The sequence below is a fragment of the Panthera leo genome, chromosome B1, assembly GCF_018350215.1.
Source record: "Panthera leo isolate Ple1 chromosome B1, P.leo_Ple1_pat1.1, whole genome shotgun sequence".
Classification (NCBI taxonomy): domain Eukaryota; kingdom Metazoa; phylum Chordata; class Mammalia; order Carnivora; family Felidae; genus Panthera; species Panthera leo.
The window spans coordinates 20,992,871-21,016,343 of NC_056682.1; the positions used below are offsets into that span (position 1 = coordinate 20,992,871).

Sequence of the window (23,473 nt, forward strand, 5' to 3'; positions counted from 1 at the left end):
AAACCAAAGCTCCAAGAGGTACACTAGCTAGTACCTATCAAAGTCAGGACACAAAATCAAGTCTGCCTGGCTCCCTATAATAAGATATAACATAAGCATCAGCTTTTCAGAAGCAATGTCACAGTCTCACAATTTTAAAACAACAACAAAAAACTACTACTTCTTTTTTTCTCTCTTTGCTAATGGTTTTCTTGGTTTTCTTTCATTACAGTCACTGAAGCTTTGGGTTGGACTGCACCATCTTAAAGAGACAAGCATGAAATTTACATTTCTTTCAGAGCTCAAAGTTTCCCAGGACAAGGGCTGCGCTGAGGAAACAGTGGTCTGATGAGCGAAGTGTTAACTGCCACATGCCAGAATGAAACACAGGCAGTTCTCGGCCAATAAATAGTCCAGTTATGAAGTCCACATTCTAAACTGAGCAGAAATACGATCCAGAGTGTGCCTTACGGAAAGAAACTTGTTGCCACAGCCTGCTTAAAAGCCAATGTTAGCTAACGGTTACATCATCTAGCTCAATATAGCACGCTCAGGAGCAGCTCAGAATTGATGGGGTTGCAGGACACTGTTTCTTTACTTTTGGATATTGTGTGGGAGGGGAAAGGAAGAAAAAGGAATAAATATTTGAGACTATTGACTAGAGAGAAAAAAGAAAAACAATTCAAAGGGGGTTCCATTTAACCACAGGCTTTGAGATATGAAAATAAAAAGTATCAGTTGGGGTCATTCTCAGCTCTCCCATTATGTTCTGGGTGCTCGACATATATTCCTTTATTTAATCCTTACAACCACCTCGGGGCAAACACCGTCTCATCTTCAGATGGTGCAACTGCTGCCCAGAGATGTTGTGAGACTTGCTTAAGATCTCAGAGCTATAGGGGCCCCTGGGTGGCTCAGCTGGTTAAGCATTCAACTCGTGATTTCAGCTCAGGTCAAGATCTCACTGTTGATGAGATCGAGCCCCGCGTTGTGCTCTGTGCTGACAGTGTGGAGCCTGCTTGGGATTCTCCTTCTCCCTCTCTCTTTGCCCCTTCCCTGTGTGCCCACACATGCACTCTCTCTTTCAAAATAAATAAATGTTAAAAATTTAAAAAAATGGGGGGTGCATGGGTGGCTCAGTCAGTGAAGTCATGCTCTGTGCTGACAGCTCAGAGCCTGGAGCCTGCTTCAGATTCTGTCTCCCTCTCTGCCCCTCCCCCGCTCATTCTCTCTCTCTCTCTCTCTCTCTCTCTCTGTCTCTCTCTCTCTCAAAAATAAATAAAACATTAAAATTTTTTTTAATTAAAAAAAAAGATCTGAGAGCAAGATTTGAATCTGAGGGTGTGTAGCTCCAATATCCATGCCCATTCCTCTAAGTCACATAACCTAGAAGCAAAGAACAATGTAGAATTCCAGCTCTTCCCAGGCTTTTGGCAGCCCACCCAACACTCAAATGATGAAAGACGATTTGAAGAGTATCATTAAGATGTTACCAAAAACGGGGACACCTGGGAGGCTCAGCTGGTTGAGCATCCGACTTCAGCTCAGGCCATGATCTCGTGGTCCATGAGTTCAAGCCCCACATCAGGCTCTGTGCTGACAGCTCAGAGCCTTGGGGCCTGCTTCAGATTCTGTGTCTGCCTCTCTCTCTGCCCTTCCCCTGCTCGTGCTCTGTCTCTCAAAAGGAAATAAACATTTAAAAAATTTATACAAAAAAACAAACGATGTTACCAAAAATGTAACTGGAACACTTTGGGGTTTAAAAACCTTACTTCCAATAGAGTTTCACCCTTCAAATTCGTGAACCACTACCACCTATGACTGAAAGTGTAATCGTTATTAAAATATAAGTGATGAAGGAAAAACATTAAGAGCATCATAATTTATGTCTACATTAAAATTTTAACATATATTAAAACTCATTTCTTCTAGCTAAAAAAAACCCCAATGATCTAATAGAAGAAAGCTTCCTGCAATTGAAAAACATGAAGGCTTTTACTGCTTTTACTAAAATACACAACATTTCTGAAACATTATACTCATTTTATAATTTACCTAGTTCATTCCTTATCCATGTTTTGGGTTCTGAAATATCTAATATTCTCAATTCTCCCCATATTTCTAAATTCAAAACATTGATTCAGAACAAATGAAGTCTTTAGGTTCTGCAAATCACATCTTTCATGTTTCCATTTTGCTTAGATTTTATTCCAAATGGCCTCTGATAACATCAGGCACCTCTCCCTTTTTTTCTGTGGCCTTGTTTTGTGCCTGGGAATAAACTGATAGAATTCAGTAAAAGTCAACATTATTTTTTTAATCCATAAAAGGAATCTGTCTGAAGGGATGAAAAGGGGGAAGTGAGCAGAGATGTGAGATACGTATTTGATACACCATTTGGAGTTTTATAGAGAATTCCCACTTAACTCCTGAATGGCACAAAGCCCGCTGTTCTAACCCTTCAGTCTCCTGTTTCAAACTCCTCTTGGGTGTTGTCTGTGCAGGAAGGGGCCTCAGCTTCAGTGTAAACCCTCATGATGCACAAGCTTCACAAGGGCAGAGATTCCGTTCGATGGCTTTGTTCACTGATGTTTTCCAAGTCCCCAGAGAGTGCCTGGCACACAGCAGGCACTCAAACAGTGCCCGAATGGATGACTGCTTGGCTGTATGTGGCCACCATCTTTTTCTTCAATGTTGACCAAGTATGTCCAGTAAGGAGCAACCTGGATAGGTTGAGGAGTCTGGAAACCATGTCAGCACTTAAACAATTAGAGCAGTAGCAGGTGTTTGGGTATAAAAAGCAGGGGTGTGGCTGGAGCCTAGGAAGAACCCTGCTCTGAGCCTAGCCTGTAAGACTGAGAGTTATTGGCCATGTATCTGGGCAAGTTGCTGGAGTCTCCATCTTTCCACCTTTGAAATAGAACTACTACAAGCATTAAATAAACAAGAAAGGTGTCTGGCAAAAGCAAAACACTTATGAAAAATAAATTGGTATTATTTCTACATCCTTGCTTCTTTTCACTCTTGGGAGAAGAAAAATACTTAGAGACGGTAACTTTCTTCAAATATGTGAATGGCAACATATAAGAAGACAGTAACACTAGCCATGTTATACTAGGAGGCAAAACTCCAAATAAAGGCCATAATACAAAAAGAGTAAAATATTGACGCAATAAAATAAACACCTCCCCAGTAAAGAGTGTTTCTGCCCAAAGAAGCTGCCCACCAATAAAGGTGTCAGATTTCTGTCATTATTTTAAACAGAGGACAGGTGATTCAGAAATCTGCAGAACTGGGTTTAGTTAAAAGGGTTTTAGCTAAGGTAACTACCAACTCAGATTCTCTGATTTAATGATATTTTTCTATGGCTGAAAAGGTATATTTTTTGTGATTCTCTGCATATATATAAACCAGCAGTCAGATTACACCAAAGTCTATATTGCCAAAAAATCTCCCACCCCAATCAATATCCTTATCTTTACCCTTCTCAAGAAAGCGGCAGTCTCTATCTTTGTAAGACCACAGTGACGAGAAAATAAAAAAACCCCACCAGGTATGGCTTATGACACTGATGACTTTGGGAAGTGTCAAAGGGTATTACACCATTACATTTCTGTTATTCAGATTAAATAAATACTGACTTGGTAAACTTTCTTAAGTTTAAAGCTTCACCTGCCTTTAATGGCAACTCTACCAATGTACCTTCAAAAACCAATGTGCAAGGGGCGCCTGGGTGGCTCGGTCGGTTAAGCATCCGACTTCAGCTCAGGTCATGATCTTGCGGTCCGTGAGTTCGAGCCCCACGTCAGGCTCTGGGCTGATGGCTCAGAGCCTGGAGCCTGCTTCCGATTCTGTGTCTCCCTCTCTGTCTGCCCCTCCCCCGTTCATGCTCTGTCTCTCTGTCTCAAAAATAAACGTAAAAATAAATAAATAAATAAATAAATAAATAAATAAATAAAATAAAATAAAAAAAAAACCAATGTGCTACAAGACCAGGGGGGAAAAAAACAGCTCTTACTCTCTTAACCCAGACTATGATAATACTCAACACTGGGAATATTCAGATCGCACACTAACAGGAGATTGTCTTTCTCATTTCAGTAAAATTTATCGGACCCTCTCCTGCCTGTATCCTTGTTACTGTCATGCTTCTAAGACTTAAGGTAGTTGTGATCCATCAATTTGAAAAAGTAGAATCTTCTGGAAGATGAGGTTTTAAGTGATCATTTTCACAAGACAACATTTTTGGCTGAAACAAAGGATAGTGAAGCTAGCCTAAAAGGTGAATACAGAAGCTGAGAAACAGGAAAAAGTCATTCCATCCAGGCAAGACCGAGCTTTGTTCCCACTCAGAATAGCTTTCAGAGAAGAGGGAAATCTAGGAAATTTAAAAGTTTAAGTTATTTCAGAATTAAATGCAAGGAGTCAACTGCCATCAACTGCAGCTACAGATCTCCCAGCTTCATCCTTTCTGTGTGCATTTTTAAGGGAAAAGATATTTGGAAGTGCTTTATATATAGCGTGTTCTGACATACTTAAAGAGAGATGGAATAAAAATAGGGTTTTTTCCTGGGCTGCATATTCTCAAGTCACATCTACTCTTTCCACAGTTTCCAGGCCTCTGCTGACTCTATCAGCCACTCCTCCCACCTCCCAAACTATGCTTCAGTGCACGTGGTACTTTTAAAAGTTTGCTTTCTAGTTCACCACACGCCTGTTTCATTCGTTTGCATTACATACCTGGACCCAGGGAATTGGGACCGAATCAGTGGGAAGCCTCACGAACGTGGAGAGGGGCTTTGACGCCCAAGCAATCCTGTAAGAGTGGAGCGTGTACATCCTTATTCACATGCTATTTGTGTGTTGAGACAAGCTCAGGGCTTTCTTTACTGACAGATGCTATTATACAAAAGGCAACTTATGTATATCTTTTGCCTGTTGTATACAAAAGGCAACTTACCCTGAGAATAAATGGAAACTTTTAAATCTTAGAAAAACAACCAGGCAATGTTTTAAACTTCTTTTGGTGTGAAGGAAAGTAAAACATTTGATTTTATATTTATTTATTTAGTTTAGAGAAAATTTGTAATTATAAAAACACTCTAATACCTACTGGGATGATTATTAATTAAAAAAATAAAACAGAAAATACCAAGTGTTGGCAAGGATGTAGAGAGACTGGAAATCTTGTGCACTATTGGTGGGAATGTAAAATGGTGCAACCACTATGGAAAACAGTATAGCGATTCTTTAAAAAAATTTTTTTAAACATTTATTCATTTTTGAGAAGAAAGAGAGAGAGGGGGAGAGCGAGAGAGGGGGAAGGACAGAGACAGATGGAGACACATCTGAAGGAGGCTCCAGGCTCTGAGCTGTAGGCACAGAGCCCAGCGTGGGACTAGAACCCACGAACCACGAGATCCATGACGTAAGCTGAAGTTGGACACTTAACCAACTGAGCTACCGATGCATCCCTATACTGATTCTTTAAGCAATTCCATTTTTGGGTATATATTCAAAATAACTGTAAACAGGGACTCAAAAAGATATTTGCACACGCATGTTTACAGCAGCATTATTCACAATACCTAAAGGTGGAAGCAATCTAAGTATTCTCTGACAAATGAATGGATACACAAAATGTGGTCTATACACACACTGGAATATTATTCAGCCCTAAGCAACAGGATATTCAGGGCGCCTGGGTGGCTTAGTCAATTAAGTGTCTGATTCTTGATTTCATCTCAGGTCATGATTTCACAGTTTGTGAGTTCGAGCCCCATGTGGGGTTCTGTACTGACAGTGTGGATCCTGCTTGGGATTCTCGGTTTCCCTCTCTCTCTCAAAAGTAAATAAACATTAAAACAAAAAAACAAAACCAGGCTATTCTGACACGTTACAGCATGAATGAACCTTGAGGGCATTACACTAAGTGAAATAAGCCAGTCACAAAAAGGTAAATACTGTTGAATTGCACTTATATAAAGTATCTAGAGTAGTCAAATCCATAGAATGATTGCCTGGGGTTGAGAGGAGAGAGAAAAAGGGAGTTGTCCTCTGGGTACAGAATTTAGTTTTAAAAAATGAAAAAGTTCTAGAGGTTGGTTACACAACTAAATAAACTAACACTACTGAAATGTACACTTAAAAACGGTTAAGACAGGTGGGGTGCCTGGGTGGCTCATTCACTTGCTTAAGTGCCCGACTCTTGGCTTCAGTTCAGGTCATGACTTCCCAGTTTGTGAGTTCGAGTCCCATGTCAGGCTCCCATGGTGATGGTATGGAGCCTGCTTAGGATTCTCTCCCCCTCCCTCTCTCTCTCTGCCCCTCTCCTGCTCATGCATTTTCTCTCTCTAAAAATAAACAAATAAATGTTAAGACTTTAATTTAAAAAAATGGCAAGGCAGTATATTTTATGCTATGTTTATTTCAACATAATTAAAAAATTTTTTTGTAGAAAAAAGGACTTTAAGAGTGTTGAGAAAGGCTATTTTTATTTACTCCAGAACCACCTGGGGTTCTATTTTTTAATGATAGATATTGGATTGTATGTCTCTAGGGCTTAGGAAAAGAGCCATGTCGTTTGTTACTCTGTTCTGGGTATAGAGACACCAATAAGTCTGACTTAGAGTATAAATTCTAAGAGCTCAAAGAACATATCCTTTTTAAAATTTGTGTGTGTATCTAAGTACACAGAAAAGTTCTGCATTTAGTGGGCATTCCAGAACTACTGAGTGGCTATATGTTTTTAAAGGAGAAAAATGAAATTATAAAATAGCTTAAAGTTTATCTTTGGGCCAATGAGCCAAAGATTTCATTTCCTTAAAGAATGGCATATAATGCCATGCAATTATTGGTTCCATAGTCACAGTTTGTCAAGAGGTGGCTTGTGAAGAAACATAAACTCTGGTGGCCCTAGTATGGGTTCAAACCCTCTAAATTCTAGCTTTCAGAGTCTAAGTTATAAATGGGAAATTCTTTCTTCTTTTTTTTTTTTAATTTATTGTCAAATTGGTTTCCATACAACACCCAGTGCTCATCCCAAAAGGTGCCCTTCTCAATACCCATCACCCACCCTCGCCTCCCTCCCACCGCCCATCAACCCTCAGTTTGTTCTCAGTTTTTAAGAGTCTCTTATGCTTTGGCTCTCTCCCACTCTAACCTCTTTTTTTTTTTTTTTTTCCTTCCCCTCCCCCATGGGTTTCTGTTAAGTTTCTCAGGATTCACCTAAGAGTGAAAACATACGGTATCTGTCTTTCTCTGTATGGCTTATTTCACTTAGCATCACACTCTCCAGTTCTGTCCACGTTGCTACAAAGGGCCATATTTCATTCTTTCTCATTGCCACGTAGTACTCCATTGTGTATATAAACCACAATTTCTTTATCCATTCATCATCTGATGGACATTTAGGCTCTTTCCATAATTTGGCTATTGTTGAGAGTGCTGCTATGAACATTGGGGTACCAGCGCCCCTATGCATCAGCACTCCTGTATCCCTTGGGCAAATTCCTAGCAGTGCTATTGCTGGGTCATAGGGTAGATCTATTTTTAATTTTTTGAGGAACCTCCACACCGTTTTCCAGAGCGGCTGCACCAGTTTGCATTCCCACCAACAGTGCAAGAGGGTTCCCGTTTCTCCACATCCACTCCAGCATATATAGTCTCCTGATTTGTTCATTTTGGCCACTCTGACTGGTGTGAGGTGATATCTGAGTGTGGTTTTGATTTGTATTTCAATGGGAAATTCCTTCAATGATGGGTTGCTGTTTGGGCTTTGTACAACCTCCAATTTAGTACCATATAACAGCAAGTCCTTATAAAATGGTTATTATCCTTGAAAAGCCTGATCTAAAATATGTTCTGCCAGTAGATGTCTTTTAAATGCAATAATTTAAAAATATATAATAATTAATGCTTTAAAGATAAATATTACTCGAATAGAAATCTAATTCACTGAATTCTATCCTGTGAGTAATTTCTATAATAACAAATGTCATAACAGGATTTCAAAAAGCAGTAACTATATTACTCTAATTCAAGCCATAAACTAGCTCCATTTAAAAGTTACTTGGAAAAGCCATAACTAAAAGCGATGACTCATAGAGGGGCTGACCTCTTGAGAAAATGCATTGGCCTTTTTTTTTTTTTTTTTTTTTTTAGAGTAACTACAAGGGCCTCTTCCACACAAAGTTAATGTGATGCTATAAGTGAAGCAGATTTTTCTTAAAAAGTTATTACAGAAGTACCTCTCTACATCCATTGTCGATTTTTATACTCTGAAAAGGTTGCCCATTATCCTGAAGTTAGCATTTAGAGTCAGGCTTGAGGGAAAGGGAGTATACGAAGAGAATGAGGGAGTGGAGGGAAAGCAGATGCTGACACCAGCTTCTCCACTCACCAGCACGCTCCCCAGAGCCTCTGCCAAGTGCCCGTTAACAATGTTCTTCAAGGCTGACCTCATCCAAAGGAGAAAATACACCCCACGCGCCAAGGACAGTAGACAGTTAAGGATGACACCAGAGCATGGTTCACAGAAGAGCTCAGTCTTGACAGCTGAGTCTCTGGTGAGCACTGGGCTCAGGTTTATCTAGACAGTTTGCCCCCTCACACTTCCAACTAGAAGAATGATAAGGGAGGAGCAAGAGGAGGGAGGAGGAGGAGGAGGCAGAAGAAAGGGGGACCAGGGGATGAGGAGGAGGAAGAAAAGGACAAAGGGACCAAGAGGAGGAGGGGGAAGAGGAGGGGGGAGGCAGAGGCGGGTGGAGTAGAACTAAGAAGAGGACAGGAGACTAAATGAGGTAGGAGGGAAGAGAGGACACCTGTAGCCCGCTGAAAATGTTTCCTTGATTATAAGCTGAATTACCTGAAATGGCCACCAGTTGCCACTGTCCACCACCCCCCACCCCGCGCATCCCAGCCATATAGTAGGTCTCTTATGTCTGAGTGCATCATACCTGACATGGTCACAAAAGACATCAGGAGGCTCTTGATGGGAGCCTAGGGAATAATAGGAAAACCTAGGGAATAATAAAAGGGAACTTGCTATTTTACTTCTAGAGCAGGAAAGGAGCTTAAGGGATCTTCTGATGTCCTAAGCCCTTCTTTTCCTAAGCACTGAAACAGAGTTGGAACCATCAGAGTTGGAACAATTAGTGTTGGGAATTAAGAAGTTAAGGAGAAAATGCTGATTTTTCTACAACTATAGATATCACCAACATTTTATTGTTTTTAAATACAAACTATTATCATTAATGTTACTAGTTAGGAAATGTTGACTTTTCTGCAGATGTGTCTGCACACATACAACCTCCAGCTCACTCTTACACAATACACACACCTGTGAGGAATGGTGAGGCATGATTCTGTTTGTGATGAAATGTACAGGTGTCTTGTGAGCCTAGAATCTCATGATTTATTAAAACTAGGAATGCTGTATATTATGCTTCAGAAAATAATCTCAGTGCAAGTTCTGTGGAAGTGAACCCCAGAGAAAAATTATTTTCTCTGCCTTCAAACACTATTCTACATATATCATTTTCTGGGGGGCGGAAAAAAAAATAAGGATCCTTGCATTCTTTTCTCACCTTTTATCTCAACGGAAATTACACTTGGTTCAAATCTTCCTTTTCTTCCACTTCTTGAAAACAGCCTGAATTCTGATTCATGCATACAAAGTTAGAAGTGAAAATATGTAGTTCAACTTTACCGATTCCCCCGTCTGCTACGTAATGCGTTAAAATTATGTGAGATGAAGGGCGCCTGAGGGGCGCCTGACTTCAGCTCCCGTCATGATCTCACAGCTCCTGAGTTTGAGCCCCGGGTCGGGCTCTGTGCTGACAGCTCCCAGCCTGGAACCTGCTTCGGATTCTGCGTCTCCCTCTCTCGCTGCCCCTCCCCCGCTCATGCCCTGTCTCTCAAAAAATGAATAAACGTTAAAAAAGTTAAAAAGACAATCTGTGAGATGAAGTAAAGTTCTCAACTGAGCTTTCAATTACCAACTGTAGGTGTGTCTGCAACTCCTGGTTGGTCAAGTGACCTCCCGGCAGCCACGTCATCCTGCCTGCCTCACGCCTCCGTCTTTTGACGCCACACAAGAGTTAAGCGACAACTAAGAACAGGCTGCTGGATCGACAGAAAGTCAAACATTAGACAGCAACTGTACTAAATAATTTCAAGACTGGGGGATTAGAGAGGTACGATGGGGTTCCCCAGGCTTTGTTTCAGGTTTAAAATCCTTACAAAAATTAAGTCACTACAATTTCTTAAATTTTTTTTTTTTTTTTTTTTTTTAACATTTATTCACTTCTGAGACAGAGAGAGACAGAGCATGAACGGGGGAGGGGCAGAGAGAGAGGGAGACAGAATCGGAAACAGGCTCCAGGCTCTGAGCAGTCAGCACAGAGCCCGACGCGGGGCTTGAACTCACGGACCGTGAGATCATGACCTGAGCCGAAGTCGGATGCTTCACCGACTGAGCCACCCAGGCGCCCCAAGTCACTACAATTTCAATGTAGTTCAAGGAGATAAAAGTGGCTGCAGTTTCCAAAGTCACTGGAGCAACTTATCAGTTGTAAAATTAGTCAGGGCCTGCAACATGCCTCGAGTTGGCACAGTAGTAAGAGTAAAAAATAGATTCTGTACAACTTTTGTTTTTTAATGTTTATTCATTTTTTGAGAAAGAGAGTGTGAGCAGGGGAGGGGCAGAGGGAGAGACAGAGAATCCAAAGCAGGCTCCAGGCTCTGAGCTGTCAGAACACAGCCCGACGTGGGGCTCGAACCCATGAGCCATGAGATCATGTCCTGAGCTGAAGTTGGACACCGAGGATCCCCTGGAAGGAACAGTCATTGTTTAAATGATTGCCTCTAGTTGTTCTGATCTTCCAATGGCAGCAGGTGGTGGGGCGGAGCTATGAGACCCGTCCCCTTCCTGTTACCACACCTTCCAGCTCCTGGGGCGTGGTGAGCAATGCCACAGGAGCCCGGAGGGGAGACAACCCACAGACGTGCTCTCTGACTGTTGCGCTGAGGTGCTCAGGACTGGCCTGTGTGTTTTGTTTTGTTTTTAACGTTTATTCATTTTTGAGAGGCAAAGAGAGAGAGAGAGCACGAATGGGGGAGGGGCAGAGACAGAAGGAGACAGAATCCGAAGCGGGCTCCAGGCTCCGAGCTGTCAGCACAGAGACCGACGCAGAGCTCGAACCCACAAACTAAGAGATCATGACCTGAGCAGAAGTCAGACGCTTAACCGGCTGAGCCACCCAGGCATCCTGATACTGTACAACTTTTAAAGTGGCAAAGCCAGGTCGTTTGTCCTTCACATTTATCTGGCACTCTGTAGCAGAAAAGATCAGAATAACACAAATATGCTATTCATTATTCAGAAGGTCCATACAACCCATTTCAGTGAGATAAAATGCACCATCAACAGAAATTTTATGCAAAGTCTGCTCTTTGTTTGGTTCACTGAACTAAGTGCAAACCATCTGTTACCTACGATAATCAGAAAAAGTAAAAAATCGAGCCTTTTTTTTTCCTCTAGATAGCACAATAGCACTCCAAACAGAACTTATTTACTTAAAAGCACCACTTAGGAGGTTTAAATCCTAATGACTTTAGATAGCTTAGAACCCATATTAAAGTCATTTTATTTTTAGGTTAAGATTACATTTTTCCTTTTTTGGGGGGTGGGTGGGGGGTAAAAACAAGCCATTTAAAAAAAGTAGTTCACATCCTAAGAATGCCACTACATGAAAATATCTTATTCAAATATGCTAATTTCTAAGAAATTTTAAAATCTAAAAACCTAGGTTAAAAACTGTACTTCGATTCCCCGTTTATAAACTTCCTACCACCTAAGTAATATATTACAAGTGATTATGATTTACTTTCACAAAAGCAGAATACCTGATATAAATCCGTGCTTTTGCTATGTCGAAATCTGGAAATCAAGTCTTCACTCTGCCCCTAGCTGTCTAACCTCAGAGAAGTTACACCTCTTAATATCTCAGTTTCTTATCCTATAAAAAGAGAGCCCTAAATTGTCATTCTTACGAGCTTACCTCCTCGTCTTCCAAACCTGTCTAGCACTGTGCTTGGCCGGCACATACACAGTGCCAGGAGCTCAGAAATGGTCCACGGCCAGGGAGGCAGGAAGCGAACACTTCAAAGCTTCACAAATCGCCCACGAGACAGTTTTCAATGCACTGTTAAGTGTAGGGTTTGGCATGGAAAAACCAGTTATCACAACAGTATCTCCCCATTTTCATAGCGGCAGAACCAAATTTCTGGGATACGGAGCCTTATGCCTGTGTTACCATCTAACCAAAAAAAAAAAAAAAAGTGATTTTGTTTTAAATAAACTGTTTCAGGAGAGTTTAAAACAGGCACCAGCCCAAGATATGTTTTCAAAACTCTAGTACTACACATTTTATCGACACCCACTATTGCTTCTCAATGGCATGGAAATGTGCTTTGTGTTCTTTTCTTGATGAATACTGCATACAAAAGTCCTACGCCACCTACACAACCACTATGTCACAAACGTAATGCATTTAAAGAGGGCTCTTTGCAACAAAACAGTGCAAATCTTAACCACTTATAAAGCAAGTTTTGCAAAAGACAAGCATGTCAGTGGAGAAATCCACTTCAAAATTCTTCACTCTTGGGGCACCTGGGTGGCTCAGTCAGTTAAGCATCCGACTTTGGCCCAGGTCATGATCCCACACTTCGTGGGTTCGAGCCCCTTGTGCAGCTCTGTGCTGACAGCTCAGAGCTCAGAGCTTGGAGCCTGGAGTCTGCTTCATGTTCTGTGTCTCCCTCTCTCTCTGCCCCTCCCCTGCCTGCACTCTCTGTCTCCCAAAAATAAATCTTAAAAAAAAAATTAAAATTCTTCACTCTGCCTGTTTTTCATTAGGCACATTATTAAGCATCTGCAGTGATGCAGTCACTCTTCAGTTCTGCATGACGTCTTTAGTTCCATCACACTGAAGTGTATTAACTTCCAGAGATTTCTAGAATATCCACATCAGACTGACACTGAGCCATACGGCTGAATTTCAAATGCCATTCCAAAGATGCTCCAATTTTAGAGAAGAGGGCACTGACTATTCTTATCTCTTATGTTTTTCTTCCCATTTATGTATATATTTACAACTATTCAATTAAAGTGATCTCAGCTATGCTTAGAATCAAATTTATTTCCTGGTCCATATGTAGACATAGAAATCTGGGAATATGGAAGAGAGAAAGATGGTGATTCTGGAAACAACGTAAGTCCAAAGTGTTCCTTTGATGTCAGGCCACTGCTTCCCTGGGCATCATGGTGTTACTGTCACAGCTTTCAGCTCAGCCCCCACAGCCACACCTACCTCTGAGCCAGATCTCAGCCCCTCCGTGGGCCACGAGCAGCTTTACATCAGCAAGAAGAAAGGATGTCGGACCCATGAAGACCCATCCGGCCCCCAGACGGTCTCTCCTAAGATACCCTTCCCAGGAGTTGAAAGGGCTTTCTGAATTGCAGGGGCCTCATTCTGGGTTCCTAATCACTGAATTCAGGGCAGCTTTTACCACCAGATATATTACAGAAAACTACTGGGGCATTTGTATTTTTCATGCATATGTATGTTTCTTCTTCCTTCTATGAAAATATAATCAGAATGGACAGAAGAAGGAGGCGCTCCTCTATCAAAAAACTGTTAAGTACCATTAGTTCAAATACAGTTGATGCAAATTATAGGAAACTTGTCATGAAACTTTTCATTAGAAAAAACAGTAAGTTGGGGCAGGCACCTGGGTGACTCAGTTGGTTAAGTGTCTGACTTCGGCTCAGGTCATGATCTCATGGTTCATGAGTTCAAGCCCTGCCTTGGGCTCTGCACTCAAGGTGTAGAGCTTGTTTGGGATTGTCTCCTCTCTCTCTGCCCCTCCCTGACTTGCACTTTCTTTCTCTCTGAAAATAACAAGAAAAGCAAAGCAAGGAAAAGAGAAAAGAGAAAAGAAAAGACAGGGCGGGGTGCCTGGGTAGTGCAGTTGGTTAAGTGTCCAACTTCAGCTCAGGTCATGGTCTCAGAGCTCGTGGGTCCCAGCCCCACGTCGGGCTCTGTGCCAACAGCTTGGAGCCTGGAGCCTGCTTCGGATTCCGTGTCTCCCTCTCGCTCTCTGCCCCTCCCCTATGCGTGCTCGCTCTCTCTCTCTCTCAAAAATAAACAAAAAAATTAATTTCTCCCATTTGATTCACTTGTCCAATCTTTTAAGAGTTGGACAGTTAAATTTCAGAGACTGCTCAAACAGCATGGACCGCGAGAATTTCATTAATATATCAACATGGTTCTATAACCTTCCCCTCCGAAACTGTTCATGTAAATTTGTAATATAGATTGAGCAGCCAAAGAGAAGAGGATTTGGTAGGGAAGTAACTCTCAACACCATCAAATTCCACAGAGATTAAACCATGACCCACCAGGGTGGAGATTCACTACACGTCACACCCTTCACACAGCACAGAGTGGGTGCTCAATCTTTACTGCACGCCGGAACTCGCGAAGAAACTCACTAAGGACCTGGCCAAGAACCTTGGCAGTGCTGTTTGTTTCACGTGGTGAAAAAAATGAACTCTCAGTAGGTTTTGGACTTGGAGGAAGTTTCTTATTCTTCTGTCAACTCTTTCACATATAAGTCTAGATGAGTGCAAAATGTCACACGTAAGAATTAAAACAGCAACTTCATTTTGCTTGATTAAACACAGCCAATCTGAAGTCATTTTGTTGCATTGACTGGCCTGGACAAAAGAGTTAAATTCCTAACATGGCCAAGATAACTCCAGAGTGTTAATGAGCCCTCAGCATGGAGTATCAAAGCTCATCCCTGGCTCCTTCTAGGTCTCCAAGAAACATCTCCTAAATGATTGCTCAAATAACAACTGAATTAAAGAAACAGAATTGAAACTTGCTGTTGGATTCAAACAGAAATATAAAATTGTGTTGTTTAATATGATCATTAAAAGCAGAGAAAAGGTCACGCAGACTAGCCTGAATTTACCGGACAAAGAATTTTCCCAGAGGAATTCATACCTAAATATGATACAAACTATCAGTGAAGTTTTTATTCAGATTTTTATCAAGTTGCAAACATCTTGTAGACCATGAAGGCTATGCAAAATATTAAGTATTCTTTGCTTCAGGAGACCAGGAACATCATGGGAGTGAACACTGAGTGAATTTCAGGAGGAAAAAAAAGTCACTCTAAAGAAAACTGTCTTTCTGAATGAAAGGGGAAAACTTCATTTAATACAAATGTTTTCTACTTGAAGGAAAAACACAAAGACATTTGTAAAGATTTTTATTTGTTGATTTATTTAGGAGAAATTTATTTAAAGTTTTGTTTATTCATGTATTATTCTAAAATAATAATACATTGAATATCCATACCCCATCCAACCCAAGAACTTGGAAATAATACTTATTGGTCAAACATGAGCCAATCAGCAATGACATGACACCAGTGTGCTGCAAACAACTAGGATTAATGGAATTTTGAGCACCTAAGGTCCATCAAACAAAAACATTGTGAAGTGATTTTTATCTAGTAGAAATGGAAAGATTTGTCTAGTAAAGATGCAAATTAATTACCTGTCCTTCCCACCTCCATCCCCCTCTCAGGAGGATTTTTTTTTTTTTTTTTTTTTTTTTTAATGGTATTTTCGCAAGAACCTGAAACCTGGAAGGTGGAGCTCTGGCACCAGCTCCCTGTCTACATGGAGACCTTCCTTGTACCACCTTAAAGCCTGACTTAGGACTGAAGACAGGAGCTGTCTGACAGGAGCTGAAGACTATAGTAAATATAGTTTGGGTTATATAATCTCTTGTAAAACATGTCCCCCACCCCCCACCCCGAGGGGTGCCTGGGTGGCTCAGCTGGTTAAGCATCCAACTCTTGATTTCTGTTCAGGTTATGATCCCATGGTTTGTGAGATCGAGTCCCACATTGGGCTCTGTGCTGATAGTGTGGAGCCTGCTTGGGATTCTCTCTCTCTGCTCCTCCCGCACTCATACACTTCCTCTCACTCTCTCAAAATAAATAAACTTAAAAAAAAAACCAGCATTTTTTTCTTCTACTAGGTCAATGGTAGACACTAAACTAAATGTGCTTTCTTCTAACAAAACAACCCTTCCCTCTCTAATGTGGGATAGACAAGTATCTCTTCAGCTATCAGCATTTCTAATCGGTCCTTTGTCCATCCCAAGCTGAAAGTAAAGATTGCAACCAACGCTAAAGTGTAGACAGAGTCTGCTTTCTTGATCTGTAGTGGGTGTTCTGTGGGAGAAGCAATAATGGGAAAGTGGATGAAGACCTCTTTCCATTCTTGACAAGGCCCTTTATGGATTTCAAACTCATTAAGTTTGTGTAAATATACCTCCTTGCTTAATGGAACAACCCAACTGTTAAAGAAAGAAATTGAAATAATCTCATTCTCTTAATTTAATAATTTAATAATGTGGGGCACCTGGGTGGCTCAGTTGGTTGAGTGTCCGACTTCAGCTCAGGTCATGATCTCACAGGCTGTAAGTAAGTTCGAGCCCTGGGTCAGGCTCTGTGCTGACAGCTCAGAGCCTGGAACCTGCTTCAGATTCTGTCTCCGTCTCTCTCTGCCCCTGCCCTACTCATACTCTGTCTCTCTCCTTCAAAAATAAATAAAGATTTTTTAAAAATTTAATAATGGCTTTATTCTTCAAAACTTCCATCTAGGGGCGCCTGGATGGCTCAGTTGGTTAAACATCCGACTTTGGCTCAGGTCATGATCTCACAGTTCGTGAGTTCGAGCCCTGCATCATGCTCTGTGCTGACAGCTCAGAGCCTGGAGCCTGCTTCAAATTCTGTGTCTGCCTCTCTCTCTCTGCTCCTCCCCCACTCATGCTCTGGCTCTGTCTCTCTCTCTCTCTCTCTCTCTCCTTCAAAAATGAATAAAAACATTTTTAAAAAATTTTAAAAAAAGATTTCCATCTAAAATATAATCTCCTAATGCATTTTAACTCTTCTTCTAAAACATTTCAGAATAGTTTGAATTTGCAATTAAATGTAATTTTCTAGAGGTCCCTGAGTAGCTCCATTAGTTGAGCGCTGGACTCTTGATTTCAGCTCTGGTCACGATTCCAGTATTGTGGGATCGAGCTCCATGGCGGGCTCCATCCTCTCTCTCCCTCTGCCCCTGCCCTGCATGCTAGTATGTGCTCTCTCTCATATATATATATATATATATATATATATATATATATATATATATATATAAAACATAATTTTCTAGTGGTCTGGGGTAATAAATGATACACAATTTTGCCAAATTAATAGTAAGTATTATTGCCCTCCCAAATGCATATTTTGGTGAATAACTGCCCAGCCAGAACTCAAGTCCAAGTGACTCAAGTTTTACCAAAAAGCAACTAGAGGAAAAGAAAGAGTAGTTTTAGCAGCAGTAATAGTAACTATAATGATGACAATACCTAAATTGGTTGGGCATTTTGTCGATGTCAGAAACACAACACATATTTTTTTTTAAAGTAAAGTTTGGAATAGATCGTTATCTCTCTTCCCTATACCTCCAGCTTTTTTTTGCCACCCGGATGACAGCTTTATCATTGTTCTTCCATTGTATGTTTCCTCGTTAACCCCTCCACTGGGTGGTCAATGCCCAGAGAACAGGAAACAAGTTACTTATTTTTTGCTTCTCTACAGACTCGAGATCTGGGCAGTAAATATATACAACACATATTTCTCCAAAATGGATTAACTAACCGCTGTTCATCTGTTTGGAAGACTCCAAATAGAGTTATCTCATAGGATATTCTTAGAAGCAAAGTTACAAAGTCTCATTTCCTATTCCAGGAATCCTAATGGATCAAAACAGTATTAAGTAACTTGGATGCACATACAATTGCTAAATACTCTAAGTTTTGCATATGAGTTGTGGTAAATTCTGCCTACTAGTTTCACAAAAATCAAACCCAGTTGTTTCCACCAAATGCATAACTGCTTTTGGAACCCAGACAGCATGAACAGGGAGAAGGGTGGAAGATAAGTCACGTGCTTCAGGAAATACACTCTGCATATGATACAGAGAGGACTTCTTACTCCCACCACTCCAATATTTTTAAAGTTCTAGAGATTTTAGTGTGACTTTTTAACGTTTATTTTTATTTACTTTGAGAGACAGAGAGGGCACACAGGTGCACGCCCATGCAAGGGAGAGGGAAAGGGAAAGAGAATCCCAAGCAGGCTCCACGCTATTAGTGCTGAGCCCAATGCGGGGCTTGATCTCACCAACTTCAAGGTCATGACCTGGGCGGAAATGAAGAGCCAGACGCTCAACTGACTGAGCCAACCGGATGCCCCTTAGTGTGCTTTTTAAAGTAGAAATTGAATTGCATTCTGAAAATCTGTCCTGAGTTCGTATTTGAGCATAAAAAAATAAGACTGAACATGCAAAAAGACCCCATTTTTTCCTTAAGGTTCAATATACAGACTACTTAATTCCACTACCACTGATTCCACTGGTGACTCTCATCATTATCATCATCTACCAATATGGCAGCTAGATACCCACAGCCAAGGCAAGAAAAGATCCTAACTAACCAATCTTTATTCTTCTAATGATCAAAGTACCAACTTCTATAACATCTTTTACATAGAAGTAAAATAAAGAAGCTTTAAGGTGTACTGTCTTGATTTTCTGAAGAGACATGCATTTGTTTTTAAGCAGAACAGATCCACTTATCTTAAAATCTTAACTAAAAAAAGGGGGGGGGGGGCAAAAGAAGTATCAAATGAGAGACTCTTAATTACAGTATCATTCAGCATCCTTAATGACATGGAGTTCCATCCACCATGATCACTAGGTTCACTAGGAAGTAGGCTTTGAAGGCAATAAACAGCATTGTATTACATATAATTGTATAAAGACCTAGGGAGGCTTCCTGAAGCCAGATTGGGTTAAGGAAAGAAAAGAATTTTCCCCAGAACTGTGGGAAAAACTAGCAAGAATCAACAAGGGAAATAAAAATTCTTTGCTGTGTATTGTTCACAAAATATTCCAAAAATGAATACAACATAGGGCTTTTTTTTTAACTCCTGGAAGAAAGGTTAAGGAACGTTCTTATACCATCTGCCTCACTGCAGAATCCCAGATTGGCTCACATTCTGAAGAGAGGTACTAATATGCAGCACCGGAAATGAATGGGTGGGTATGGATTTTATTTTTATTTTATTTCTTGAAGAAGGATGGAGAGAGGCATAATATTAAATTTATGACATCTGCAGAATGAAATCATCACATAGGACACTGTAGCCTGATGATTCCATCTTAGATGTAAGAAACCCCAAGTTTTATAACCACGTATGTCCATACACACCCAGAAAAATAGATCTTCAATAATGTATGTCCATACATACCCATGGATTTCTCTGAACAGAGATTCCAAAGTAAAAGTCTGAATAGGAACAGAAGAAATGCAACCCACATATTTAAATCCAGCATTTTAAATAAAAACCACTTTACCTCAAATCTTAAAGTCAATACAACTTGTACTTATCAATGAGAAGGTTAACTAATGACAGCAGAGGGCTTTCCTACAAACATGCAAAGTTTGAGTCCATAAGTACAAAGAAAACAATAGTACACTGTTTGCTTCCAGAGATTAATATTATGTTTATTAAGTTGGACATGAAAAATTAATAGATCAATCACGCTCTGATTATCTTAACTAAGTTACTGAGAACCTGGTCAACTATTTAGAGCCTGCTGAGAATGAACCCCTAGCTGTTGGTTTGGTTTTATCAAAGGCATCTCCAACACTGCCACAGCCATGGACAACAATTCTAAAACAATAGCCAAAAAGGCAAGTAAGAGACTATATGAGAAGAACCAAGACAAATTTATTACTACCAATAAAACAAAAACGCCAAGCACAGGTACTTTTGATGATGAAATAGAAAGCAGCATCATTTTCATGTATTAGAGAGCGTGTTCCTTACTTGCTTTCTGGTATAGACAGTACCCAAGTCATCTGTTTATAGGTATTGTTACTTCGTATAAAATTACAACAAAAAAACCTACTCATAAATCCATCGATGAAAGGTTTCCTTAATGTAAAACTAACTGAAAAATCCTTCCAAAACTGGAGCTACACATAATTTTTGGTTGTCCAGTGTCTGGAACAGAATAGGGATTTTCAGTGAAGGAAACTTAATTAAGGAATATACAGTCAAAGACATAAATAGCACCCTTTCTCAAATTATTGAAATCAGTGGCATCCATTCAACAATGACATATTGAGCATGTGTCACGTGCAGACATTGTTAGGCAGTAGAATGAAAAGTTACTGCAACAGGTGACGATGAAAAGAATGATCTCATTAGTGTTTTTTTTTTTCAACGTTTATTCATTTTTGAGACCGAGAGAGACAGAGCATGAATGGGGGAAGGTCAGAGAGAGAGGGAGACACAGAATCTCAAACAGGCTCCAGGCTCTGAGCTGTCAGCACAGAGCCCGACGCAGGGCTCGAACTCACGGACCGCGAGATCATGACCTGAGCCAAAGTCGGACGCCCAACCAACTGAGCCACCCAGGAGCCCCAAGTTTTTTTTTTAATCAAGGCTTTATCAGTATGTTTTTGAATACTCAGATTAAAGGTGTAGTATGGGTTAACCACGCAGATTTTGCAAACCATTTAGATGAGTGGTCTCACGTAAGTGAAATCTTACCGTTAAATGAGTTTTTCAGTACTAGTTGGATGACAAAACATTCAAATGAAGCATACAGTACTAAGCATGTGAATGTTGAGAAATAGATTCAACTGAAAATTCGGCTTTTGTTTTAAATGCTTAACATCCAGTAAGTGGCCTCTAAGAAGCCAGTCCTTAAGAATCAATGTGTTCATATCATGTTTGGGAAAATAATAAAACACACAGCAAGGTAGGATGTTTTCAATATTCTGTTCTGAAAGTTGGTCACTGAAGGGCATCAAAATAAAACTAGCAGATGGCCCTGAACACTTAAAAAAAATACTTATATAGGTATATAGTAAAGGTATATGGAATAGCAAACAAATAAAACAGAAGAGAAGACAGAAACTAGGCTAAGTAGAGAAGCCACCAAAGAAAAATGATGAGAGAAAACCCATTTGAAAAGTGGACTGAAAGAAGAAGAAATAGCCATGAATGAGGGCCCAGGTCTGGCCAGAAGAGCCAAGAGAAGCAATGACAACTTCAGCAAGGAAGCATGAGAAGACAACAGAAGGTGGGCCATGTAGAATGGAGCCTAGGCACTCCCACTCCGCAAAGGGGAGCCGGCTTCCGGTGGAAAGCAAGAACTTTAAAATTCTTCAGGTGCATATGTCCAAAACCCAAAAATATATGAGAATATGAGATGGAAAATGTTAGAGTATTCTGTCTTTTCAACCTTGTTTCCACTCCCAGCCTCCATGCTCTTTTACAGACTCTAAGTCCAGTGATAATGCTTAGAGACTTTGGAATCCAAAGGACTTTGCTGACGATGTGCTGAAGAGGCCGAGGATTCTGCAAACTGAATCCCAGGAGATACCAGACAGAGTTTTATTCGGGTCTCCAAGGCCACATCACACCCTTAAAGATTAAAATGCTTTAAGGTAAATGACATTCCCCAATCAAGGCATGATGTGGAAACAACTGAGAGGCAAGGGAGAAAGGTGAAAAAATCCTAATAAATAATGTGGCCTCTCAGCATTAACACAGAGCAGCCAAGTAGAAACTCTGTAGTAAAGCAAAATATTAAGAAAATGCATATGCTGTTCTGCACTAAAACAGTTCATATCAAGCGTCAGTGCAACTAAAAGAAAAAAAGGGTTTAATAGTACAAAGGGAAAAAGCAAGATAAGAAAGCATATAAAACTATTATTATCCTGTCCACCCCTTAGACAAAAGAGCGCAAACACAAATACTTGTGATTTCCTGGGGAGATAATTATTATTAAGGCTCAGTGGAGAAAGAGGTGACTGAGGTTTTGCAAGAGTGCCAAAGTATCAAGTCAGAGGTCACATACGCACTTACTTGATATGCCAGGCCCCCGCCAACGTTCAGCACGCTCCTAAAATCTGAGGATCCTCCCTCATTCAAGGATGAATGTTTCTGTACTTGCGACTAGATAAATCTTATTACCAGTCCTAAGAGTCCCCTGAACGCTTTTGCAGGCAGTTCTGCATGAATACTTCAAAGTCTCAACAGGTTGGACCTTTTTACTCCCGAAATCTGGGCACTGTTTCCACTTATAAAGACTCACAGGACTCCATGAGAGTACTTTTAAGGCCCTTTAAGATACCGTCTTTGAACACGTTGCTCCATCGTCTGGATACACGTGTTGGAAAGTTCTCCGCTGGAAGGGTATTGTGAGGCGATGGGCTAGGTGACTGCCGAAGCATCAAGAACGGCATTTCGAGTTCAAAGCTGAAGACTCCAGGCAGTAGGCTTTAAGAGTATAGCCCGTCCCCGACGGGCTTAAAACGGCACCCCTTTACTTTCAAACACACACCGCGACGGGCCATTTTACCTGTCCTACCCGTCCCGGTCAGGTCTAGGACGTGAAAGGCTTCCAGGGCTCCAAGCGCTGTTCTATATTTAAATCAAAACTCTCTGGAAGGCGACTTCGGGGACCCCTCAGTGTGCCCTCCCGGAGACGGGTGCCCAGGGCCCCTCTCCTCCCCGCCCCGGACAAGAGCGCCTCAAGGGCCCCCGCAGGGTCTCCGTGCCGGCCGTCCCCAGCCCCCGCGACCCGCGCAGTCCCCGCGGACCCCGACGCCTCGCGGCACATGCGACCGCGCGGGGTTGGCCAGGGCGAGGCGCAGCCCCCAGGGACGAGGGTCTGCGGCGGCAGCCCCCTCCCGCGGCCCCGGGGTTCTTCATCTCCGAGTCCCGGCGGCGCGGCCTCGGGGCCCTCGGCGCCCCAGCCCGGCCCTTCCCGTCCGGCCCCGGAGCCCAGGCCGCCCCTCGCCTGCGGTCCCTCCGCGCGACCGGACCCTTGGCAACTTACTGGGGCGGTGCTAGGGTCGCGCCGAGGGGGCGATGGTGGGCGAGCGGCTCCGGGAGGCTGAAGGAGCGGCCGCCGCCTCGCTGGTCCGCGCGGAGAGGAGCGCCCCGGGCCGCTGCGCTGCAGAAGGCGGGCTGGGCACGTGGGCGCCCCTCTGTGTAGCCGTGCGGGGGGCGGGGCGCGGGGCAGGGCGGGGCCGCCTCCTCCCTCCCCCGCGCCGGCCGCCCCCCGTCCCGGCCGCGCGGGCCAATCCCCGGGGTAGGCGGCGTCCGGCCGCAGCGCCGCGGGGGCGCTCTGCAGCCCCGAGCCCGGGCACCGCGGCCGTGCGCTCCCTCGGGCTCCGCCCGCTGGGCGCGGGGCGTGCGGCCGGCTCCAGGGGCGTCGGGTCTGGGAAGCAAGGTTTGGCTCCAGGGAAGAGTGAATTCCTGCCTCCCTCGGGGGACC

The 23,473-nt window shown here is 42.1% G+C and overlaps 1 protein-coding gene across 1 annotated transcript in view; it reads right to left on the bottom strand.

The window, feature by feature from the left end:
- The window catches only part of SLC7A2 (solute carrier family 7 member 2), a 72,182-nt gene extending 49,079 nt beyond the window's left edge, over positions 1–23,103 (bottom strand). Inside the window, exon 1 of the mRNA XM_042934390.1 lies at positions 23,033–23,103. The gene's annotated coding sequence lies outside the window, so the exon portion shown is untranslated. The remainder of the gene's footprint in view (positions 1–23,032) is intronic.
- Between the last annotated feature and the right edge of the window lie 370 nt (positions 23,104–23,473).